This window comes from Mauremys reevesii, linkage group 23 (assembly GCF_016161935.1).
Source record: "Mauremys reevesii isolate NIE-2019 linkage group 23, ASM1616193v1, whole genome shotgun sequence".
Classification (NCBI taxonomy): Eukaryota; Metazoa; Chordata; order Testudines; family Geoemydidae; genus Mauremys; species Mauremys reevesii.
The window spans coordinates 1,789,444-1,796,864 of NC_052645.1; the positions used below are offsets into that span (position 1 = coordinate 1,789,444).

The 7,421-nt window shown below is 55.1% G+C and overlaps 1 non-coding gene across 1 annotated transcript; it reads right to left on the reverse strand.

The window, feature by feature from the left end:
- Positions 1 to 1,477: 1,477 nt before the first annotated feature.
- On the reverse strand, positions 1,478 to 1,571 carry TRNAI-UAU. Its single transcript has 2 exons — positions 1,534 to 1,571; positions 1,478 to 1,513 (listed from the first exon to the last, which is right to left on the reverse strand). It is a non-coding gene; the product is annotated as a tRNA-Ile (tRNA).
- Between the last annotated feature and the right edge of the window lie 5,850 nt (positions 1,572 to 7,421).

Here is a 7,421-nt window from a genome sequence, read left to right on the forward strand (position 1 = left end):
GTCTGGGCCTTCTCTCCCTAGGAGAGTCTGAGCGCTTGTTCGTAGGCTAAGGCCTTTGGCTAAGCAGCAGGGGCAGCCATAAGCTGGGAAGCGAACGGTCCCATCCTCACCTCCCAAACCCGTCACACTGAACTAAGGTGGGGTTGGGCTGTTAGCCAGACGATCCTGTCCCGATAGTGCCCATCACCAGCAGATAACGAAACAGATCTTAAGGGAGCATCCGGTCTGGCACGAAATCCCTTCTCAATGGTTGTGGTTGTGAAACCCTCATTTCTGTAGGGTTTGTCTTTCCGGCCCCCACTTTTCTATTGTCATCTGTCTGGTTCTCTGATTGTTTCTGGCTGCTGCCGAGTTAATTTTGCTGGGTGTAAGTTAATTAGGGGAGTGGGATGTAATTTGGTTAGAGAATTCTGTTACAATAGGTTAGAATTGGTTAGTTACAATGACTGGTTAAGGTCTAGCTGAGAATATTACTGTATAAACTGGGGTCAGACAGGAAGTGGAAGAGGAAATTGGAATCATGCTAACGGGGGGGATGGGAATAGGGAACGGGGAACAGGGACACAGACAAGGCTCTGCGGTGTCAGAGCTGGGAAGGGGGACGTGGGGTAAACACTCTGCAGTGTCAGAGCTCATAGACTCATCGACTTTAAGGTCAGAAGGGACCATTGTGATCGTCTAGTCCGACCTCCTGCACAACGCAGGCCACAGACTCTCACCCACCCACTCCTGTAACAAACCCCTGGCCTATGTCTGAGCTAGCGAAGTCCTCAACTCGTCGTTTAAAGACTTCAAGGTGCAGAGAATCCTCCAGCAAGTGACCCGTGCCCCACGCTGCAGAGGAAGGTGATAACCCCCAGGGTCTCTGCCAACCTGCCCTGGAGGAAAATTCCTTCCTGACCCCAAATATGGCGATCAGCTAAACCCTGAGCATGTGGGCAGGACTCAGCAGCCAGCACCCAGGAAAGAATTGTCTGTAGGGATGTGGGGTAAACGCTCTGTGGTGTCAGAGCTGGGAAAGGGGACACTGGGGAACAGACTCTGTCGGTCTATAGAGATAAGCCCGACTGGTGTGAAGGGCTTCGGAATCTGCTTGCTTGGAAACTAACCCCAGTAAACATCCCTTTGTCTGCACTTCCGACTTCTAGGCTTTTGCTGCTTGCTGTCTGCGACAAGAGCCAGGGAAGTGGGCGCGGGAAGGGAAAGCCCTCTAACAATGGCTCCTTGCTCCTCTCCCTCCAGGCTCAGGGGTCAAGGATAGGCAGGACTCCAGGCTCTGCTTGAGGGATCCTGGCAAAGGGGCTGGGGGAGTGGAGGGGAGAGAGAGGATTATAGATGCTCATCTGCACTCTGGAGAGGAGGTAATAAGTGAAGGGGGCATTTTTGAGTCCTCTCCTTCTCAGTGTCCCCAGGGCTAGAATTCTACATTCCACAGGGGCAAATAATGGGGTGAAGCCATTTGGTTAATGAAAACCAGTGCTCCAGGTGAGGTTTGAACTCACAACCTCAGCATAGCTCCTCTCAGCACTGCCCTATAAGTACTGTGCACTAACCAATTGCGCCACTGGTGCACCTGTAAATTGTGATTCTCCAAACCCCCTAGGTTGATACAGGCAAGGAGTGACCCCAAATCATTCTCGATGGAGCTGGGAGCAGGTAGCGACAAGTGTTGTACTCGGTGGGGTGGATTTTTCTTAAGGGTTCCAGGCCCCATTTGACCCTTTTGTTCTTCCCTGTGTAATAACAGAGCTGGTTAAGACTCAATGGAGAGGCTTGCTGCAGACCAGCAGATCTGAAATCACTGATAACCAGCTCTAAGCATTAGTCCTGCTTTGGGACAGTGTCTCTCATGCAAGAAACTGCCCAGTCTGCGCTAGCAGTGAGGCTCCCTCACTAACAGCTGAAATCAGGGAGAGCCGTGTGAAGTGCAGGGCCCCAGGGGTGCCGGAACAGGGGGGAACAACACCCCAGGGCTTTTCAAAATGGGAGAGCTCTGCCTTGCCATTTTTTAACAACTGTAAGGGCAAGTGGAGGTGGGAGAAGACAAGGTAGAGAGCAGTAGGAAGGGTCTTCAGGGGAGGAGGTAATAACTGGAGATATACCAATCTCCTAGAACTGGAAAGGACCTTGAAAGGTCAAATCCTAGCCCCCTGCCTTCACTAGCAGAACCAATTTTTGCCTGAGATCCCTAAGTGGCCTCCTCAAGGATGGAGCTCACAACTCTGGATTTAGCAGGCCAATGCTCAAACCACTGAGCTATGCTCCAGTGTAGGCACAGGGCCTTGGGGAGAAAGAGTGGGGCAGGGCCGTGGTGTTGAGTGGCAGGGATGGGGCTACTGTTCGGGCTTTGGTGGCCACTCCTTTTAGGGAGCCTGTTCCGCTCCTGGTGGGACCACAAGACGTCCCAGAGCAGAGAGGGTGGCCAGCAGAGCAGTGACTGGGTGGAACGGCAAGTGGCCGGCAATGTGGCCAGACAGCGGAGGGAGAAAGGGGCTTTCCCCCCAGGAGGTGAGAGGTGAACTCTGGGTTTTCATTGACCCAGGTCAGCAGCTGTGGGTGAGGTGCAGTGAAGGGAGGGGCACATCCACAGAGCTTCTGGTGTCTGGATTTAGGAGCCCGAGGCAAAAGGCCACTACCCAGCGCACTGGGGGGGGGAGGGGTGTTTTGCTCATAGTGTTGTGTTATGAATCCTGATTGTGGTGTTTTCCCAAGTTAATACAAGGTGATTTTCCTCCTTTTTATTAAAGTTTCTTTTCTACACTCAGTGGTTGTGAGTGGGGAAAGTATCACCTCTTAGAGGCACCCAGTGGCCAGGGTTAGTTTCCCCAGGTTACTGGGTGGGGGGCTTAAGCAGATTGTGTGTTGTATTGTTGAAGAGGAGCCCCAAGCACCCAAACAGGGAACTGTAACTTCGACCTTCAGAGTAAGAGCCAGAGGTGCTGCCAGCTGAGCTAGCCAGGCCGCCTAAACGTATTAACCCCTTTCACCACAAGAGCAAACACCGGGTACTTCTGTGCTTCTCAGCAGCTGGGAAAAAGCCTCTTGGGGGAAATATCTCCTGCCCCACTGCCAAAAGGAGCCCTTGAGTGGGAACGGTCAGAGGCCCCACCTGCTTTTCAATCACCTTGTGATGCTGGCTGGCCGTAGAACGAATGTTGGTCTGTGAGTGGCCTTCAGTGGGGGTTCCACATGGCAGGGAGCAGGCTGGCCGGGTGTCTTTGTGGCTGTCTGCTGGCCACACATAGGCATGGTTCTCCCCTCCTCTTGCCCTGCCCTTGGTTGCTCTGTGGCTTTTAAGCCTTCCCTTGGAGCTGTCAGCACCAGCCGCCTCTGCTCTAGGTGCCCAGAGGTGCTGGGCTCCAGCCTGGGACTCTTCCTCCCTCCTGCCTAGCCCTGACTATGAAGCCTGGCCCTGACACTCCTTCCTTTAAATGCCATGTGGGCAAGAGGAAGAGTGTGGCAGCTGGAGGGTCCAAAGTTGTGGGCATCAGGTGAAGCAGCAAGAAACAACCATATGGTCAACCCACAGGACTCTCTAGCCAGACTGTTAAGTTCTAGGACCCCTACCTATAGCCGCCATCCCATTGAACCAGCTGGACCAAAGACCTATCTCCAGTGGGCATCAGTCACCCAGCAGGAGGGAAAAAACTCACTCTAGTTCACCCTGAGAGAAGGTAGCCAAACACATTGGGCTCCAGGGCTTTGCAGTAAACTAATCTATCTCCAGTAGGTCCCATTGAGAGTTGAACTCAGATTCCAGGATTCAAAGTCCTGAGTGCTGCCCATTACACCATGGGACCTGCTGCTATTTCATTTTCTAGACCCCTGTGACTCTCAGCTGGCTGGTTTTCACTCTGCACTTATTGCTTCCCACCAGAGGCTTCCTCTCACAGGACTCTCTCTCCTCCTCCAGTGACTGTGGTCCTGCACTACCAGATTTGTGCGTCCTGCCCTGAGTCCCTGCATCCCCCTGCTTTGTCTCCATTCCCTGCAGGCTGCAAAATGTCAGGAGGCCGCCTCCCTTCACTCGGTGCTCCTGCTTATATCAGCCAGCTGCAGCCTCATCTCCTGGAACTCGGGCAACTGTCGCTGATCCGGTCGTACAGTCACATGCTGACTGGCTCCCCTGCCCGGATGCTCTTGTGGAAATCCCACAGGTGACACTGCAGGACTTGGCACCACTGGTTTCTTTAATGTTGTGGTGTTTCCCCAACTGCCACAACAAAGCCGCCAACTCCTCCCTCACTGACTCCCACCAATCCCCCTGGTTGCCATAGAACCCTCTGCTGCTTTCCCGTTCTGCCAACACCATCAGGCCTCGCCCTCCTGCTCCTTTATCTTGCAAGCTCTGGATGTTCAGCTTCCAATATCCTCTGCCCTGGGTCAGGGAATTGCCCACATTGAGCACACGGTGAGAGCTGCGTGATCCGAACAGTCCATTGGCTCCACCCTGCACTGGGCTGTCGACGTGCTCTCCTTCACGGAAATCCGGTCAGTGCGACTCCTGGCCTGTCCCCGCAGAAAGGTGTATCCCCTCTGCGGATGGTGTGAGCTCGGGTCAGAGGAATAGGAGGCTACCGCCCGCCCTCCACTGGTTCCACTGTGGAGAAACACGTCCTCTAAGCCGACCTCACTACAGACCTGCGCCAGGTAGTGCTCATCATAGAAGAGTTTCCTCTGAGGGTTGGAAAAACAGGACCAGCAGTCCTCAGGCCGGTGCAACAATTGAAATCCCTCACACACCCCTCCCCGACACCAAACACCATGCAGTCTAGAGGAAGGGAGCCAGTTCCTTCATAGAACTTTCCTTTTACACCTTAACTGGGGACCATACACACTAATATAGCCAGAACCCGTGCCATGGAGCACAAAGCCCCCCAGTAATGCTCTCCCTGGTGGGAGCTCCAGCGCCTTCTGTACTCACACCATGAATGTGAAGAACATGACTCCAACCCAACCCCATCATTCTTCCCTGGCCTGGAGGACCAGAGAGATGGGCCCTTCCACCAATCACCCTCTGCCCATCAAGCTACCCTAGTGTTGTTAATGTGCATTTCCTGAACACCCACCATGGCCAAGCCCAGCTGCTCCTAGCCAATGAACATCAAGCACCTCCTCCTGGGCCCCCAAATCCCTTCCACCTGGCCACTTTCACAGATGCCCCTTCCAGGGTACTGCCCTTGCTCAGCTGCACAGAGGAGTTTTCATCCCCTTTTCCTGCCTGTCACTGCCCAGCAGCCCTCTGGCACCATTCCTGAGGGTCACCCTGCCTCACTCTCTTCCTGCCATATTGGGTCCACCAATAACTCATGTAGGAGAGACAGTTCCCATCCTTCATTGTTAAAGGTCAGGCCAGCCAACTAGGAGCAGATGCCCACAGTATCTTTTTCTATTGCAGAGCCCAAGCTCAGGGACTTACCATGGGTGCAGGCACAACTGTGCTCCCAGAAAACAAGCCACCAGTGCACAAAGAAGGATGAGAGGACCTACCAAAGCCTGGGATTGAACCAGGGAACCTTTAGCTCTTCAAGTATCAGAGGGGTAGCCGTGTTAGTCTGGTTCTGTAAAAGCAACAAAGAATCCTGTGGCACCTTATAGACTAACAGACGTTTTGCAGCATGAGCTTTCGTGGGTGAATACCCACTTCTTTGGATGCAACTGAAGAAGTGGGTATTCACCCACGAAAGCTCATGCTGCAAAACGTCTGTTAGTCTATAAGGTGCCACAGGATTCTTTGCTGCTTTAGATCTTCAGTCTAACGCTCTCCCAACTGAGCTACTTTGGCAGCTGTGTTAGAGTATTTTGGCCTGTTGCTTCTCTGCCCGGGAGGTTTTTGCAGCAGTGGCACACAAAAAGGACGTCATTGTGAGCGGCCCATGAAGACAAGACTCACTTTTGCCTGCCTTGCTCAGCTTGACTTGCTGCCTCACCCCGTTCCTGCCCTAGTGCCCGGGTTGACCTGGTGGTGGAAGGGGACTGGGGGCCAGTGGCGCGGGGAGGAGGTTGAGCTGGACCCTGAGCTAGACTAGACCCTGGCGGTGAGAGTCTGGTCACCACTTGCCGCCCCGCCCTGTTGTCCTGGCTTCCCCCACTGGGTGTCATGTCGGGAGGGAAGTGGGGCTTCTGCCTCCCCTCCCCGATTTTCACACCGCAGAGGAGTGCGAACAGGAAAACGAACGGCTGCTCCACACCCCCACCGGAGGAACCCGGCGCCCTTAGCTGTGGGGAGTAAGAAGTGGCTGTTGGCTGACAGGGCCTGTCCCCGAGCAGCTGGAACAGCAGCTGCTGCCTCCCCCTTGGCTCCAGGCTGTGGGAAATGCTCATTGCCTGGCTGCATGGGCGGCTGCTGCTCCGTGCTCTGGAGAGCGTCTGTATTGCTCTGTCAACCCCCCGTCTTCACTGAGCCAGTCTGGTAAGGTCCCAAGTGCCCCCTCCGGCCTGGCAGCTGAGAGTCTGTGCAGACATCAGCCCCCCTGCCAGCCCCACAGGCAGCAGCAGCGCCAGCCCCCCAGCACCACAGGGGCACTCAATGCACTTCCTGTGGGGAAATGGCTCCTTGGCGTCCAGCTGCTAGAGTGAGAGCCAGGAGAGAGCAGTGTCTGGCTCACCGTGGGGGAGAGAAGAGACCTGGTGAGTGCGGATCTCCCTCAGCCTCCCCCGCAAGGCTGGTCAGTTGTATTGTCATTGTGATAGTCGGTGCTTCCCTTCAGGGTCGGCCCTAGAGGGGTCTGTGACAAAGCCCCCCCTTTCCTCCTCAGGCCCTGCCCCCACTCCACCCCTTCCCCCAAGCCCCCACCCCTGTCCCATCTCTTCCCACCCTGCCCCTTCCTGCCCCATTACTCTCCCTCCCCCACCTCTTACTGTCCCTTCTCCTCCCCCAAACCCCTCCAGCCTCTCCTGCACCCCACTGAACAGCTGATCACTGGCAGGTGGGAGGGGCTGAAGGGGAAGAGGAGGAGCTTGTCAGCAAGGCCTGTAGTGGGGGGGGGAGCTGGCTGCCAGTGGGCGCTGAGCACCTATTTTTCCTCTGTTGGTTCTGCAGCCCCGTAGCTCCCATGGAGTCGCTGACTTGGCTCCTTTCACACTCTAGAGAGAGGAGCCAGAACCAGGGCTATGGCTGATCTATGGGGCACCAGGTGAGTGGCAGAGGCTTCAGGTGCTGAGAGTTTGCCTGACCCCTCAGGGACACAGTGTGAGGGGGTGTCCCAGGGATCTGTATGAAAGGAGCAGAACAGGATTTCCTTGGGGTGGGGAGAGAATTGAGAGTGTCTCAGGGGGTTGTACAGAGGTATTGCCCCGGTGAGACACCTGCTAAAACACAGGCCTCGCTGTGAGCAGGATTTGAACCTGCGCAGGGGAACCCCATCGGATGCAAGAAGTGGGGATTCACCCACGAAAGCTCATGCTGCAAAACGTCTGTT